General features: G+C 44.8%; 1 protein-coding gene across 2 annotated transcripts in view; it reads left to right on the top strand.

Annotated features, from left to right (window-relative positions):
• Positions 1–4,633: 4,633 nt before the first annotated feature.
• LOC111848730 (interferon-induced very large GTPase 1-like) overlaps positions 4,634–17,703 on the top strand; it is a 35,064-nt gene continuing 21,994 nt past the window's right edge. The window contains exons 1-3 of one of the 2 annotated variants that reach the window (XM_072697754.1): positions 4,634–4,768; positions 4,943–5,006; positions 5,135–5,196. The gene's annotated coding sequence lies outside the window, so the exon portion shown is untranslated. The remainder of the gene's footprint in view (positions 4,769–4,942; positions 5,007–5,134; positions 5,197–17,703) is intronic. The other variant, XM_072697755.1, reaches the window with a different exon arrangement.

Here is a 17,703-nt window from a genome sequence, read left to right as displayed (position 1 = left end):
CTGCCCTGGAGCCCATCTCACAGAACCCAGTTCAGCCCGAGGCCTGCCTAGGTGAGAATGCAGGTGCTCTTCTCAAACCCGTAAAGCCTGTCTTCACCTCTCCCCCCCCCCAGCCCAAGAGAGGCCCCTGCTGTGCTCGGGCCTGTAGAGGCCAATATTGTGTACGGCCCAGAGAGACCTCCGCCATTCCTCCCAAGTCTCTAGAAACGGGTCCAGAAAGGGCTGCTGCTCATTCCAAGCCTCCAAAGCCTGACCCAGAGAGGACTGCTTTGCCCGCACTCCCAGCTCCTAACACAGAGAGGGCTGCTACAGTCTACACTCGTGCCCTGCTCGTCTCAAAGTGACCTGGCTTCAACCCGCTTGCCTCAAGGTGTCCTAGCTTCACCCTGCTTGCCCCCAGCCATCGTGTTGGCTCCTGCCTCACAGTCGCCAGTCGTCACATCAGCTTCTGCCTCACCATCACCAGCCAGCATGTTAGTTCCTGCCTTGCCTTTGTCAGCTATCACATCGGCTTCCACCTCGTCTTCTGACTCCTTGTCGGCTCCTCATCTCCAAGCTCACCCTCACTGTCCGCAATGGCCTCTGGGAGGCGGACTCGGCCTGCCATCACCCAGGCAGCCTCCTCTTCCCTTGCCAGTCTCCATCGGGCATATGCCTGACTCCGCATTCGCCCCCAGGTTAACACCTGACTCCCTGGCTGCCACCAGGCTGACACCTGAATCCCCAGCCGCCCCCTGGCTGATGAGCTCTTTCGCAGTTGCTGACAGGCCTATGCCCGACTCCCTGGCTGCTCCTAGCACAGAGACAATTGCCTTAGTGCCATTCTGTAGATCCCCATTTCTGCCCAGCAGTCACACCAACCCGGTCATAAGTCTTCTTGTGTCTTCTCCAGTTCTGCAGGTACCTCTTTGCTCTCCGGCTCCAGCCCTGCAGTCCCCTCATCCTCCTCCTGCCCTGCAGTCTCCACAATGCCTTCCGGCCTCCCCAACGCTGTGGGCCCCTTGGTGCCTTCCAGCCCTCCGGGGCACATGGTCCACCTCACCTGGGAAGGGACCCTCATGTCCTCCTGTTGATCACACCCAGCTGCCTCCTGTCTGTTCCTTCGTTCCTTCAGTATTTAAGTGCTTCCCAGTCTACTGATGCCCAGGTCCGTCACTGAAGTCATGTTGTCCTGTTGTCTACGCCCTAGCCTCCCTTTTTGATCCCCTGCGACCCCATTTTGTTTTCAATTCAGTTCACTCACGCTTTCAGACTCACGCAGGAAACCTTACGGCAAATCTATATTATTCCATTATAAACCTAGAATTAGTTATAGCAAACGTGTATTTACACTGTTAAATACAGAAGCAGACTATTTACAAGGTAAGAACTGTTACATATGTGTGTAGACATCTCGAATTGAAAATCTCACTCCAGCCAGCTGGCCGAAGTTGGCAGCCCTGAATTTTATTTGAAATGAAAAGTAAAATGCACTGTTTTCGCCTGAAACGACTTGTCATTCCGTTTGCGTTGTTACTCCGATAAATATAAAATTAATATGAGAAAAACACGTTTTGTCACGTTTTATATCTTTTTGAAATAATAAGACCACCCATATCCTACTTTAATAGCGATTAAAGTGATAACTTGTTGGAGTTAAGGTAAACTGAAGACACAGCCGAAGTTTTTACAACACCAGAGACAAACAGGGCTCGGTACTTGGCTAGCGAGCATGCCGGTACTAGGGGTGTGCAAAGCAGCCGGTATTTGTATCTGTATTTGTATTTGTTGAGGGGGGAAAAGTATTTGTATTTGTATTCGTATTCGAGTAAAATTCAAAATAGGCGTAAAAATCCAGTTTTTTTGCGTTGCACTTCTAATTTACGTTATAGTGTAAGTATTCTTTAATTATAATTATGGATATGCAGTAGACAGAGTAACTTAAACGTACCATATACTGTAACTCCTACAAGTGCATACAATTCGACACAACTACACAAGCATTGTTTTAACCTTTTTAACCAAACGTTAACGTTATTACGGAAGTCTGTCAACAGCCTATTGTCTAAATTACCGAGCTAACAGAGCTACGTAAACAGAGTGAACATGAGAGCACCTGACTGCAGACGTCAATAATGCAGCGTAATTGAATAATCTCCCGATCAAACTCCGCTTCCCGAAAGTTATAAACTGCCTCCGGAACCCAGTTAAGGTACAAAAATCTATTCAACAAAAATAGTGATACAGTTAAGTCTTTTTTTCGCTCAGCCGAGCCTTCTCTGTTGCTGTGTGGAGCAGCCTGTGTCAGTCACCTCTTTTACTCCCCTCCCCGACTCCTGAACTCACTCACTCATCCGGGCATGCACTGCGGTCTCAAGAGGAAACGCAGCTTTTTAATATAAAGTTTTTCTTGTTCCCGAATACAAATATTTTTTAAAGTATTTGTTCGAAATAAGTATTCGTAAAAAACACATTATTTGTGCCTTTCCGAATACCGTATTCGGGTTCGGCTCCACCCCTAGCCGGTACATACTAATCCAGCGCTATGTAAACACAACTATATTAGGGTTTTACGGCATAAGTTAAGCACTTTATTTAAACATGCACATTTTTCAAATTTTATTTATTTTCTCTTATTTTGAAATGCAGCCCTACTTTCATTTAGTAAATGAGAAAACATGATACATATCGGCAGTCATACATACACTATATGTTCAGTTCTATGCCACGTGACATTACATATTGTCAAAAAGTTTTTGAATTGTACTGAAATAATTAGATTTTACAGTCAGGAATGTCACGATCGGGCACTGGCAAACCGGCAAGCAGGGGAGAGGAGCCAGGAAGTCGGGTAAAACGGGGATTTATTAGCACAACAGGACCGGGGAAGCACGACAGCAAACATTAATGACAAGTCTGGGGAAGACTGACTCAGACGAGGACTAAATACACAAGACTAGCCAGAAATAACAGGACACAGGTGATCACAATCAGGCAGAAACAGGAGGTAACGAGGTGGGCGTGGCACACACCAGGATCGGACGGAGCTGGACGTGACAAGGAATTGATTACATACAATGTTGATACAACTAATAGGCTACTTAAAAATATCACACTAAATAGTTAGACATTATGATCTTCCGGACCTCTGCTTCTAGAAATTTTCTCTAACTGGACCTCTTTAAATTTTAGTTGAATAGCCCTGTCTTACGTGAGCTACATTCGTTCTGACTGTATCTCGTCTGTGGCAAACATTTTCGTCTCGCTTTTATTCGTTGACGAAAGTGTCGATACACTTCATCATAGTCTTAGGCCTCGCAAAATCATTTTTATTTAGTTATCATCTCATTTTTTTCTGAAAATAAACTTATGAAGATTTTTTGTTAACAAAATTAAGACTGTTGTCCATGACTCCTAAAGACTGTCACTGAACAGAGAACACCAGCAATTACTTGCATCAGACAGTAATTTCACCATGATGGACCACCTTCTTGATCGCTGCACGTCTGCTGTGTTCATGTCATGTTGTCTGCAGGGGTGTACCTAGAAACTCTGCCCCCCCTGACAAAATGTCACCTTGCCCCCTCCACACAATTTCATATAGGTCTATAATTTTACATATTCAAGGACCCCTGTCAAATAGTAGGCCCCCAAATCTGCAAGGGTATCCATTCCCCTCCATCATTCCAGGCTGTCTGTGTTGGTGACTTCCATTGACATACAGCTGCTAACCCTCTGTAAATGAGAGCAATGTCTGCCTTCTATCTGCAGACACTAATGGCCACTTTGTGTTCCTCTTTGCCTCACTAAGAGGTCATCCCGGGACCACTCATTTTATAGCAGAGCATGATGGAGGGACGATCCAAGTAGCAGGTCACAAATCACAGGAAACATTATTTTAAACAGAACTCAAAAGAAACCAAAAAACAAAAGACAACACGAGTGATCTAACAAAGGCAGGTTGGATTAAGACGACCCCCCAGGTGGCCCCGTAACTGGCCACATCGCCCACGTATTATAGAATTAAAGCAATGTGTTGGGTGTCCCCCTGTCACTGTAATGATTTAGGAAGTTGTAATTGTTCGACACCACTATTCACAGTTTGGTGGAGTACCTCCAACTCCACCTAGCAGACATACATATGAGGTGATTGAGGTGTGGATTGATTCTGATCGTGTGTGGACTAATCATCCTGAGATTTAAATATGTCGTCCATGATTCACCTACCTGTATAATATTATTGTATTAAGGTTAAACTGCATAAGCATGTTTTTTTCTCTCTTACTGATCACTTATATAACTTGTTTTTCACAAATCACTGGTTTCAGAGTATCCTTATCTTACTCGAAAATACCCTTGTTCTGGGGTGCTTACCCTATTCAAGGACGCTTACCAGGTTTTTCTGGCTTTTGAGGGGCTTTCTGGGGACAGGGAAAGGTGTTGCTCAATATGTTTTGCACACCACTGGTCAGCGTATGAGACACATGACTTGTCTGGATCCAGTTTGTATCTCACTCATGAGGGTGGCGCCCCGGCTGAAATATGGCTGAATGCCTATTCTGTCAAAATGAAACTAGGAAAGTGAAACTGAAAGTACAACGTTCCAGTATTTATACGGCTCACTCTTTGGCTCATTCTTCAGTCCAGCCGTACCCTCATATGCGGTCTGTAGTTTATTTACAGAAATAAAAATTTGCATCGCAGTCTATCCAGCCAACAGTTATCCCAGAGCACACGGCTGGGATTCCTCCCGGACGGGCTGCCGGACACAGAATAACACAGGATCACGGTAATCGGAGTTACGGGCAAAATGCTAAAGAATGCTGTTTAATATAATGAATGTTATGAATCATAGGGATTTAAAAATTCTTAAAACTAATATACTGTAAGTAAAAAAACATACTATTTCCGATTTTATACTTAAAGTTACATAGTTACTTTAGATTCAAACATTTTCCAACAGAAATGAGGAGTAAAGTCACAAAGGAGTGCAGACGGTGACTGTGAAATTCATTAGGAAAATAGAGGTAAGTCTAAGTGTCTGTTACAAAACTTAATATCGTGCTCTCTAGTGAAGCATTTACAGAATTTTATGTAAAAGTAAATTTAACTGGAAACGGCATCGTGTGCAAACACGTTTTTTTGGTTTATATAGACAGGGAGAGTCTTTGGTCCATCATACAACATTATAGAAGATGGTTGTGAAGGAAACTTACAGTAAGTGGAGAAACCTTTTAAAAGAATCTAGACAGGGTTTGTAATAAAAGAAAACTTAATTAAGAAAATGTCAATTGTTACGTTATTTGTGTTACTGCAATTTATGTCGCATGAATGTTGACCAGGGCCGTGCAGAGACGTTTAAAGGGGCGGGTGCTCAAAGTTAAAAAAGATACAACAGGCTGAATAACAACAACTCACATTCATGACGAATCTAATATGGAATTATGTGGATATCCATATTAGATCGTTTTTAGTGAAATAAAGCCCTCCAGAAAAGAAGGGAAAAGTCCTAGCTGTAACTTACTTTAAAACAAAACATGTTCCCTAAAACGGTGGACAGAGCTACAGACCCCCTTGTAACACCCTTACCCAGTTAGCTAGCAGTTAATGACCACCACTACTTGTGCAGTTCAAAAAAGGACAGGTAATGTTTGTCGCGCTGTTGCACAAACAGCACGCTCATTTATTTCAATTCATTTGTTGTTATAGACTATTGTTGTTATAGACTATAGTGTACACCCTATTTACTGTTTTGTTGCAGTCTGCACCTTCCAATTAATTTGCCTGCTTCTCCTCCAGCTCCGCACCACCCAGCCTGCAGAAAATGCGCGTGTGCTTTGCGAGCTCGTACCCGGCTCGTAACGAGCGCGCTCTGCCCTCAAGGGCGAGCATTGGTTAATGGCAGTCATGTGACTGATGCAAGCCAGATCCTTTTATTTAGCAAAATTGAGATTAATAGTTACATTTTATTGTTGAGGGGCAAAGACAGGGCTCCATACGCACATACACATTAAAAAACAAAACAAAAAAAACAACAACAACAACAAAAAAAAAAACAAGAAAAGGGCACTTGAGGCATCCTGGAGGAAAAGGGCGGGTGCTCGAGCACCCTCCGCCCCCCCCCCCTCTGCACGTGCCTGATGTTGACCATCATGAAGGGAGCGTCCACTGAAAAAGGCTGCGTAGAATTGACTAAAATATCTTCGCAAGTTTTTGCACAAGTGTTTTGTAAGTAAATTAAACTGCGGTATTAGGCTATAGAGTAAAAGTTTGAGTAAAAGCCTTAACAATTACATGTTAAATATCAGGAAATTCAACAATTACATTGTGGTTTAGAGTAACAGTTACCTTGTTTTATGCAAGAAATAAAACCTAAATTCAGTCGGAACTTTCAAGATTAAAGTTGAAATTTGCCTGAATAAAGTCATAAAGTTACGAGAAAAAAACCTGCAATGTTTCAAGAATAAAGTCATTCAAAACTATGCGAAAAGCTTCACAATCATAAAAGGACTTTGCGTGGCATATTCGATATTCAGTTTTCTGGCTTTTTACAGAAGGCTCGCAAAGTGCACAGAATTGTGATGTCCAGTACACAGACAACGATGCACATTGATTATTTTTGCGCTTCAAATCATTTTGTGATTTGTAAAAAATCATGTTAATAGCTAATATAATAGGTCCTTTAAGCTGTAATGACATGGTGGTTTAGCATTTTGGGCTCATGGCGACTGTTGCACACCCCTCTGTTTCCCAGATTGCTTTATGTACACATTTGAATTAATTTTTGAATGTTATAATGTATCCATATAATGCAATGGGACAATACATGAATGGATTAATAACATTAAAACTAGACAAGACAGGCACACCCAGTGACGTGTGCTTTGATCAGTGGACAACAGGGAGCAATGCACAACCCTTGGATTTTCAGATTATTTTTGTCTGTAATAGTTATTATATTGCATCCACTTAAACTGCAATGGGGCAACACACTAGGGGGTAAATAGCTATAAAACAAAATGAGACAGCCATGTCCTGTGAAGTGTGTTTTCATCAGTGGACTGTAGTACAAGGCAAAAAAAGTTACGTGGTACCTTGGGCGGAGATTTAAAACGTCATAAGCGGGAGGTGGCGTATCCTTATTCTGATTGGTTGAGGGGTTATGTCCACATATGGTATCAGACATGCTTATTTTTTTTATTTTTTTTTTATTGAAGATTTGCTCAGAAATACAAATGCAACAAAACATACAATAAGGCAAAGATCCAGGGGTTCAAGGGTAGCCAAACAGTATACAGCAATAAATAAATCACATAACTAACAAACTTTCCTCACAACATAAATAATCAAATACAAATTATAGAAAAACATCAAAACGTGAGCATACATTTAAGGTATCAGACATGCTTATGCCACGTGTTGCGGATAGAGGGCCCCGTACTACATGGTCTGGGACAGGGGTATTCAACTAAAATTTAAAGAGGTCCAGTTAGAGAAAACTTCTTGAAGCAAAGGTCCGGAAGATCATAATGTCTAACTATTTAGTGTGATCTATATTTAAGTAGCCTATTAGTTGTACCAACATTGCATGTAATCAGTACCTGACTGTCAAACCAAATTAATTCAGTACAATTCAAAAACGTTTTGACAATATTTATTGTCACGTGACAAAGAACTTCGGGCAGCTGGCTGGAGTGAGACTTTCAATTCGAGATGTCTGCACACACATTAGGGGTGTTCGGTTCCGTTTTTTTTTGGAGTCGACTCCGACTCCCGACTCCTAATTTTGGAGTCGGTGGAATCGACTCCTCGACTCCATTTACTTTGAATTAAAATAGGGTCAGGATTCAGAAGGTGCGTCTCAATATGCTTCCTCGTTTCCTCACTTCTCGCTCGTATGTCCTACGACCCTGAAACCGATTGAGCTCCGCTCTCATGTAGGACATCTAAATTCTTTAATTCCACCGGGAGGAGGGCGAGGAACGAAGATGCTTCCTGAGGAGTCAAGAGCGAGGATACAAATGTTTCCTATACTAAAATGTTTAATCAACTAAACCTTATAAATCCCCCTCCTTTTCACATCGCAGCTTCTTCAAATCATATTGGTTCGTAAAACCTACTGCAGTGTTTTGTGCCAATCACAACCAATTGACTGTATTGAACCACATCATGATTGATTGAGCCGCAAAACAGACCCAACAGAAAAAAACTATCTATACATTATTGTTCTTTGTTTTCCTGGCATTACTTATTTTTTCCTCTCATTTCTTTATCTTTTTGTTTTAATTTCTGTATCTTTACATTCATTATAATCTTTTCGTTATAATGAACTGTTGCTGTGTTGAACTTGAAAAAAACACTCGACACTGGGAGTCGATTCCTGACCTGGAGTCGATTCCGACACTAGGGCTAGTGAGAGTCGAGGAATCGACTCTTTTGGAGTCGACTCCCCATCTCTAACACACATGTAACAGTTCTTACCTTGTAAATAGTCTGCTTTTGTATTTAACCGTGTAAATACACTTTTGACGTAGCTAATTTTAGGTTTTATAATATAGATTTGCCGTAAGATTTCCAGCGTGAGTCTGAAAGCGTGAGTGTCATGCCAAATGCTTGAGATTTGGCAGCCATGAAAATATATATTTTTTGTTTCACCCGAGTTTATTTATATAACAGATAACATTACTTTATACATATGTTAAAAAGCAGAAACTTCAACGAACATGAAATCAACAATAAACTACGTCTATTTATCCAATATGTTATATAGCCTAATACATACTGTATTTGAAAACTGTTCAGCTTTACGATTTCAGGACAGACCAGTCACTCTGTTTGGAACATTACGGCTTTTTGGTTGTGGTTTTAGCTTCGATGCTACTACTAACACTAACGGCACATTAGCGCAGACATAGATCTGCATACGCCGAACTACATCTTGCTTGGCTTTCAAAGGCGTTTGACGTTCATTGGCGTGGGAAACGGCGGCTCTACTGCTAAACCACTACCGAAAAGACTACAAACGCTGCGCCGGTTAAAACAGAAGGTTTTAAATAATAACTTAATGTTTTGGCTATCGGTCCGGGTCCGTATGTGACAGCTTCTGGGTCCGGACCCGGCTCGCGGTCCGCCTGTTAGTGACCTCTGGTTTGGGAGATAAAGGGGGACCGTTAAACTTCAATAGAATAAAAATACATTACATGTATTAATTAATGTGTTCTTTTTAATTACGTTTTAAGGAATAATAAAACATATAGCAGGATGAATGTAAACTATCGCAGACACGTCCAGCAGGGGTCCAGCCACAGCCACGTGCTGTTAGGAGTAGACACAAGCGTCCCGGTGTTCCGGGCAATTCAGTTTCCCTATGTTTCCCCTGTCGCGCGCTGATTTGTACACGGTTTCGCTGTTGTTTTCATGTCTTTTTACGAAGCTCTTGAGGTAAACAAGCCACGTATTTTAAAACATCACATGTTTTTTGTTTTTACTGATAATAAATGAAAGTATTTAATTCGCTGGATAGAGATATTTCTTGATGAAAACGGTATAGTATTGCTTATAAGACTATATTATGCGTGACGATCTACTGTATTCGCATGTAATAATGTACCTGAGTGATTTTCAGACATCCCACATACATATTTGGCTAAATATTAGGAGAAACATTATTTCCTGACATCCAGGATATTTGGTTCCCCCCTGTTAAAACAGGTATACAGCAACTCTGGGCCTCGGTACTAATAACAATACAGTATATTCACATGTAATTATGTACTTGAGTGATTTTCAGACATTTCACATACCTCTTTGCTTTAATATTAGGGGAAACATTATTTCCCGATAGACAGGGGAAACATAGGGAAACCGAATTGCCCGGAACACCTGCACTTTGCGTATTTTAAACGAAAGCACTTAGGCTAAATTCATTATATTTAACCAACATGTTAAAAGAAGTAGAAAAACTTTAGCGGTATTTATGTATTTAAAAAGAAGAAAGCACTTACACTCATATTTAACCAACATGTTTAAAGAAGAGGAGGAAAAACTTTTATTTCGTTGTTAGGTTGAAGAAAGCATTTAACCAGCAAACGTTTAAAGTCCGACACCGACAGTAGCTGAAAGGCAAAATATTTTTACAGTATGTGAGTAATTATTATTGTATTGTTTTTTGATAGCCATCATTAATATAAAATAAACTGCAATGGCCATGTTTTTTTCTTTTACATTTATTAAAAGATATTGAACATAGATGACACTGTAGGCTATAACAAAAAATGTAACACATCACACAAACCTTTTTCAGTGTTACATAATGTTTCTACATTTCTTCCCATTACAGTGAATGCTGACATTTCCCTCTTCAGTCAGTTTTCCTTTAACTGATCGAAATCTTTTGTTTTTGACAAATAAAAAATAAAAATTTCACAAATAATAAAAAAATAAACAAAACTCTGATAACAGTCAATGGACTGGAATGCACTGAAAATCAAACCAGGGATGTCTTTGAGGCTACAAACACAAATAATTTAAATGTCAAATCAGCTGAACAGGTTGAATCTTACATTTAAGTCACAGTCTTAATTTGTGCATACTGATATTTGTGTAATCCATGAAAAAAACATGAAAACTGGTTTATAGGTTTTTGTGAAGGAACAAGAGAATGTTAACATTTTTCCCCTTTAGCCTATTTCTTGTTTGACTGATCAACTCCCCTGCCTTTGAGAAAATTCTCTCAGACGAAACAGATGATGCAGTGATCCCAACATATTTTTTTGCTAGTTTGCTGAGATTTGGGAAGGTTTGCTCATGATTTCTCCACCAAGCTAGTGGGTCTTCGTTTCGGGGAACTACTTTTTCCTCAGCATAGCGACGCATTTCAATTATAGAATCACTGGTTCCTGATTGTTGTTGTTGTTGTGCTGATTTAACCTGGAAGTCAAAATCCTCCCATATGCCTCCTTTAGATGTAGCCGATGCAGTATGTGCGGCCATTGGAGTCACTGATGAGGCACAGCTTGCTGTAGGTGCTGACACAGAGCATAGGACAGATCTTGAGGTACCTTCTAGTGGTGCAGGAGCTAACTCAGATATGGGCAAGGTGACATTCTGCATTTCAGATAAGAGTCGCTTTTTCACGGCTTCTACATGATCTTTGTCACGAAATGCCAGGTGCTTAAACCTCATGTCAAGAAAAGTGCTGGCAGCGAGGCTGTTTATGGCTTCAACTCCACGGAATCTGCGCAGACATTGATGTGCCAGTTGTGCGGCAAAAGAGCAACCTTGACGCTCACTGGCAGCAGTTGCTCTAAGAAGCAATGATACTAGTGGAATGACTTTTGAGATGGAAACGTGTTTTTCTGCTGATACTTCACGTGTTGCCCCCTCAAAAGGTTTCAAGGCCTCAATGGTCAGATGGATAACAGACTGCTCTTCATTTGTAAAGCACAGCTCACTCTTCCCGAGTAGACAGAGTGCTGTTGTAACTGGATCCATTTGTTCCTGTAGCCTCTCCAACATGTAGAAAGCTGAATTCCACCTGGTTTCAACTGAAATAATGAGTTTATGTTCAGTCACCTTCAGTTGCTTTTGGATCTGTTTAAGCTTCTCTGTGGCTTTTGTGCTGTGGTGGAAAAATGATACAATGGTTCTGCATTTTTCCAGCAGGTCAAAGATCTCAGGTGATACTTTTATTGCATCTTTGACCACCAAGTTTAATGTATGGGCAAAACATGGGTAATGCTTCCACCCAGCCTTGTGCACTGCAGAAACCATATTCACACCATTGTCTGTGACAGCTGCAAGCACCTTTTGAGTTATGCCCCATTCTTCAGCTATTCTTTTCAGCTCTGCACTAATATTGTCAGCTGTGTGCTGTGCACTGAAATGGCAGGTTTCTAACACAAATTCCTGCATTTGCCAGTTGTTAATAAAATGACAGGACACAGTTAGATATGCCTCTGTGGACCTTGAGGTCCACATATCCGTTGTGAGTATCACATTGTTTTCATTTTGTAATGTTGCCATTACTTTGGATTTACAGCTTTCATACATGTTGTTTATTATACCCTCCATTAGCTTTTTCCGGCTAGGGATTTGGTAGCGTGGATCTAGAGTCTTGACAAGTGCAATAAATCCTCTGTCTTCTACCACTGAGATTGGCTGGAGGTCTCTCACAATCATCTCGCCTATGCTTCTTGTGATAGCCAATGCTCTCTGAGAGGCATCTATGAAATATAACATATACACATTATGTTCTTAAAGCTGTGTTTCATGCAGTAAGAATTTGGTAAATCTGTCCCAGGTATTACTTGATGTCAGAATCGTGGGGGAAGGACGAGGCAGGAAGGAGATAATCCTCTGACAAGTGGGTTTATTGACGGAAACACTGGGCAGATGGCAACGAACGAACATCAATGACGGACACCCAACTAAGGAAGACGTGGACTAATATACATGAAACTAGGCAGAAATAACAGGACACAGGTGATCACAATCAGGGATGAACACGAGGTAACGAGGTGGGTGTGGCACACATCAGGAGCGGACGGAGCGGGGCGTGACAGAACCCCCCCCCCCCAAAGGCGCGCACACCGGGCGCGTCCGAGAGGAGGCGACGGACGAGACAAGACCGGGGAACAGGACCTGGAAAACAAGAGCAAAAACATTAACGAGACACCGGAAACAGGACCGAGACACAGAACAGGAACAAGGACCAACAGAAAGACAGGACCTGACAAAGAACAGGAAACGCAGACAGGCAGACAGAGAAGGGAGACACAGCGGGAACACCCACAGGCGACACGAAGGGGCCAGGAGTGAACAGAGGAGGAAGAGAGGGACTAGGAGGGAACAGAGGAGACACAGAGGGCGGAGGAGCAGAGAGGGGAGACCAGACAGGAACGGACGGAGGACAAAAGCGAGCCCGGGGAAACTCAGGCGGGCGAGGGAAGGCAGCCGCAGGGGCCACAGAGGCGGACGGGAGGCCGGAGCCGGAGGGGACCACACAGGGGGCAAGGAGACAGACGGAGGGACCGACAAAGGAAACGAGGAGGGAGCAGGAGGGAACCACGGCGCAGGCAGGCAGGAGGGGGAAGCCGCGGCAGGAGAAGGCGCAGCTGGAGCCAGGGAAGGCGCCGTCCGACGCCCAGCCGGAGCAGGGGGGCTCGGAGGCGGCCGACGAGGCACCGACGGAGGGACCGCAGGTGGGCGACGAGGCACTGGAGGGGGACCCGGAGGCGAGAGCCGAACCGGCGCCGCAGGACCCGCAGGCAGCCACCGAGCCACCACCAGGGGCCGAACGGGCGACCCAGGGGGCAGGGCGGGCGGGACCCGAGCCCGACGCTTGTGTCCCCGTCCCTTACGGGACACAGAAAGGCAGGGTCCAGCGGGGTGTTGGGTTGGGCTCGTTGAGGCAAGGGCAAGGGAGTCACGAGGGAGGACCCCGAGGGTAGAGACCTGGGAAAAACAGGGGGCTTGGCCACAGGTGGTGCAGCCGGGGACAGGACTGGCGAGCCGGGCTGGACGGGAGAGCCGGGCAGGACAGGCGAGACAGGCAGATCAGGAGGGGGCGCCTCGGCAGGCGCCTCGGCCGTGTGGCCAGTAGGGGGCGCCTCGATAGGCACCTCAGTCATGTGGCCAGCAGGGGGCACCACGGGCAGAGCGGCTTCCTCCGCTGCAGGCGGAGGCGAAGCGAGGCCCTCGGGCGGAGCTGCAGCGGGCACCCTCAGTTGCCGGCCAGCAGGGGGCGCCCCGGTGGGCACCGCCATCACGCGGCCAGCAGGGGGCGCCTCAGCGGGCGCCTCGTAAAGAGCGGCGGCAGCTACAGCAGGCGGTGCAGCTGGAGGTGCGAGCAGGACGGGAACAGGCGGGTCAGGAGCAGGCGGGTCCGGAGCAGGCTGGACCGACGAGCAGGGCTGGACGGGCAGAGCGGCGGCCTCAGGCAGGGCTACGGGCAGAGCGGCGGCCTCAGTCAGGGCTGCGGGCAGAGCGGGGGCCTCAGGCAGGGCCGCGCAGGACAGGAACGGACGTGCGGCCAACAGGGGGCGCCGCAGGAGGCGCCTCGGGCGTGCGGCCGGCAGGGGGCGCCTCAGCGGGCGCCGCCAACACGTGGCCATCAGGGTGCGCCTCAGCAGGTACCTCGGGTGTGCGGCCAGCAAGGGGCGCCTCGGCGGGCGCCGCCTTCACGTGGCCAGCAGGGGGCGCCGCAGTAGGCACCTCGGGCAGAGCGGCGACGGCAGCTGCAGTAGGGGTTGCCGCGGGCCAAGTGGCGGCAGCAGAAGCAGGCGGTGCCACGGGCAGAGCGGTGGCAGCTGCAGCAGGCGGTGCCGCGGGCAGAGCGGTGGCAGCTGCAGCAGGCGGTGCCGCTGGCAGAGCGGCGGCATCAGGCAGGAGGGCCGCAGGCAGAGAGGTAGCATCAGGCAGGAGGTCAAGCACCTCAGCTAGGGCTTCCAGGATCGGTGCTTCCGGGCTGTGCGCTGTCCCTTTAAGGGCTTGCGGGACCCGCGGGATAGCGTCCAGCACTGCCCTGGCCCCTTTAAGCGCCAAACGAGTTCCCCTGAAGGGGGAAGCTGCCTGCGAAGGCAACTTTGTGATGGGGGTGATGTCCGGGGCGAACAGGGACTCCCCCCGATGACTGGCAGGGAAAGAAGCTGGGGAGAGAAAGGCAGCTCCCAGGCGAATTGTTGGGGCTTCTTCCGGTCTCTCTTTCGGCTTCTTTTTCTTTTTCCTCCGGCTCGCGGTTGCGGAGGGAGACTGCGTTGTCTCCGTAGGGACGGGCGGCAGCTCCCTCACGTCGGCTGCGAGCGGCGTGACCAGCAGCCGCCTCCTGTCGGTCACGCGCTGCATCAGGAGCCGGAGGTTTTCATGCACCTCCGCCATGAGGTGCATGTTCTCGGGCGGGGACATCTCCATCAGGAGGTCGCCGCTCCGACTGGCTAAGTCCAGTGCCACTGGGTCCTCTTGGACCTCGGGCTGCTTCAGCCAGAAAAGCGCTTCCTGAAGCAGACCGAGACGTTGCTCCTCGGTCCGAAGAAGCGGTCTTTCATTCGGGTCCGTCATTCTGTCAGAATCGTGGGGGAAGGACGAGGCAGGAAGGAGATAATCCTCTGACAAATGGGTTTATTGACGGAAACACTGGGCAGATGGCAACGAACGAACATCAATGACGGACACCCAACTAAGGAAGACGTGGACTAATATACATGAAACTAAGCAGAAATAACAGGACACAGGTGATCACAATCAGGGATGAACACGAGGTAACGAGGTGGGTGTGGCACACATCAGGAGCGGACGGAGCGGGGCGTGACACTTGACAGTTAAACTAATTTAAGTTTTAAATTATATAATTAATATATAAACTACTCAATTAAGAATATCCACAAGACACTAGGTAACAAAAATAGAGAGGCTAAAAAAAGGATAAAATGTTTTAATAAAAATCCTAGTTTAAACTAAAATGTCCAGTTTAAATATTTATCAATCACTTCAAACAAATCACTTTTATAGCCTAACAAGTTACTCATATGCAGTTTACTATTCTGCTCCCCATGAAATAAAATATATTCATATGAAATAATCTGCATTGTATAAAGTATATAAATAAATGTTACTTGACTTTTTGTAATCAAATAACTTAATCACCACTTGATACCTGGATAATGTCCACCTCTCTGAAAGGATTCTGCTAAAGAACTCTGCCTCAAACCAGAAGAAGATGGGGGTCATGTCTCTGTTACCTCCTCTGTTCGCCTCAGGTGTACTTCGTCGTGCTCTTTAGGGTGTTTTACTTTTAGATGCTTTATCATATTTGTGGTATTGCCACAGTGGCGTACTGTTTTTTGACAAACGTCACATGAAGCTTCATCATTGTTAACTGGAGTAAAATAACTCCAGATCATGCTTCTTTTTCTTTCAGTCATGACCGCGCACTCGCCTCCCTTTTTAAGCCCGCGCTGCGCGTGTTCGCCTTTGACAGAGTGAGCGAGCGCTGCATTGACAAGCGGAGACACAGCGGAAGAAGATGTAGTTCTCATTGCGTTCCTATTTAAATAAATATTTAAACAATATACGGCGTACTACCATTATTAAAATGTCTTAAAATCACTCGTTAAAAAAACAGATAGAATCAATATTTCTATTTGAGAATCGATCTGTTTGATACAATGCCAGTATCGAAAATATCGATACTTTAGGATCGATCCGCACATCCCTAGTCCCATTTCTTTTTAGCAGCGATGGGTAGTGGTGTTCAGCCCTCAAGATAGCCCTCGAAACGGAGATTTTTCAGATGCTGACTCAAAACCGAGTGAAAGAAGAAAATTGCCACAATGCATTACAATACACAACAAGAAAATAAAAGATGGCTAGCGGTGTGGGGAAAGAAGCTCATATCTTTATAAATATGCTTGCAAAAAAATCAAATTTTAGCGGAATATCTTAGTTTAATGTAAGTGAAATGGAGTATGAGGTTGGAGTATGAGGTTGATAAAGGCCACAGAGGAATGTGGAAAAGGGGAGGGGGTTGTGTGCCAAGGGACCCCTATCCTTGAGATCCATTCTGCTGTCCGTAGGTTCCTAAATCTTTGGGCCATAAAAGAGGGAATGCTGTCCTCCCTTGTTATCTGTGTGTGTATGTGTGTATATGTGAGAGTGTGTGGGGGGGATCACTGACCCCCCTTTTGTGTCTAGGCCAACAAGTACCTCTAATACCAGGCTAGGCTTTGTCTCAGGCAACCTGGAATCTCAGCCCTGTTGTATGTGTGTGTGTGATCCTACACTGTCAACCCCTCAGTCTTGTGTTTGAATCCTGCCTTGTCTGTTTTTGTATTTTGTTCCCTAGCGTTTCATTTGTATCAGTTTTCTAGTTCCAGTGATTTTATTGGTATTCGGTTTTGGGTTTTTGCTTATGTGCCCGTGATTGTGTTTTTACCTCTGTTATTCCCGTGTTAGATTCGGTTTCCCCGTTTTCGTTAGTTTCTTAAGTTCCCTGTTTGATTCCCTGAGTTAATAATTAGTTACACCTGATGCCTGTTTTCTTGTGCCAGTCCTTGTGTATTCTACCCTGATTGCTTGTTTTCCTGCACCCTCCCCAAATCGAAATTGAAAAGGAGGCAAAAGCGGCTGTCATTGGATAGGTTCCTTGTTAAAGTCGCTCAAAAAGAAAAAAGATTCCATTGAGCCAACAGATAGCAGTGATTCCGTTAGTTATAGTGAAAGTCAAAATAACCCTCTTCTCCTTTCTCTCATCTCCCTCACACCATCCACGATTCTTTTCAAATGTAAAGTTCAGGTTACTTTGTTTTATGTAACTTTACTTTATATTTTGTATTAATAATTTTTTAATGAATATTTTTGGGTTGTGGAACGAATCATCCGAGTTTCCATTATTTCTAATGGGAAAATTCGCTTTGATATAAGAGTGCTTTGGATTACGAGCACGTTTCCAGAACGAATTATGCTCGCAATCTGAGGTTTTACTGTATAGATGTGAATAGGACATAAGTGTATAGATGTGTATGGGACATAACAGTGTATAGATGTGAATAGGACATAACAGTGTATAGATGTGGGATAGTAAATAGATCTATACCTTTAATAAGCCCTATGTTGAGTACATTTTGTCAGATATTGACCTACCCATTCCATACTGCAAATTTGAAGTTCACTAAAGAACCCACAATACATACTACCAGACTGTATGTTGCAATGTGCACCACAGTTTAA

Source organism: Paramormyrops kingsleyae, chromosome 12 (assembly GCF_048594095.1).
Source record: "Paramormyrops kingsleyae isolate MSU_618 chromosome 12, PKINGS_0.4, whole genome shotgun sequence".
Taxonomy (NCBI): domain Eukaryota; kingdom Metazoa; phylum Chordata; class Actinopteri; order Osteoglossiformes; family Mormyridae; genus Paramormyrops; species Paramormyrops kingsleyae.
This window is presented reverse-complemented; position numbering and strand designations above follow the sequence as displayed.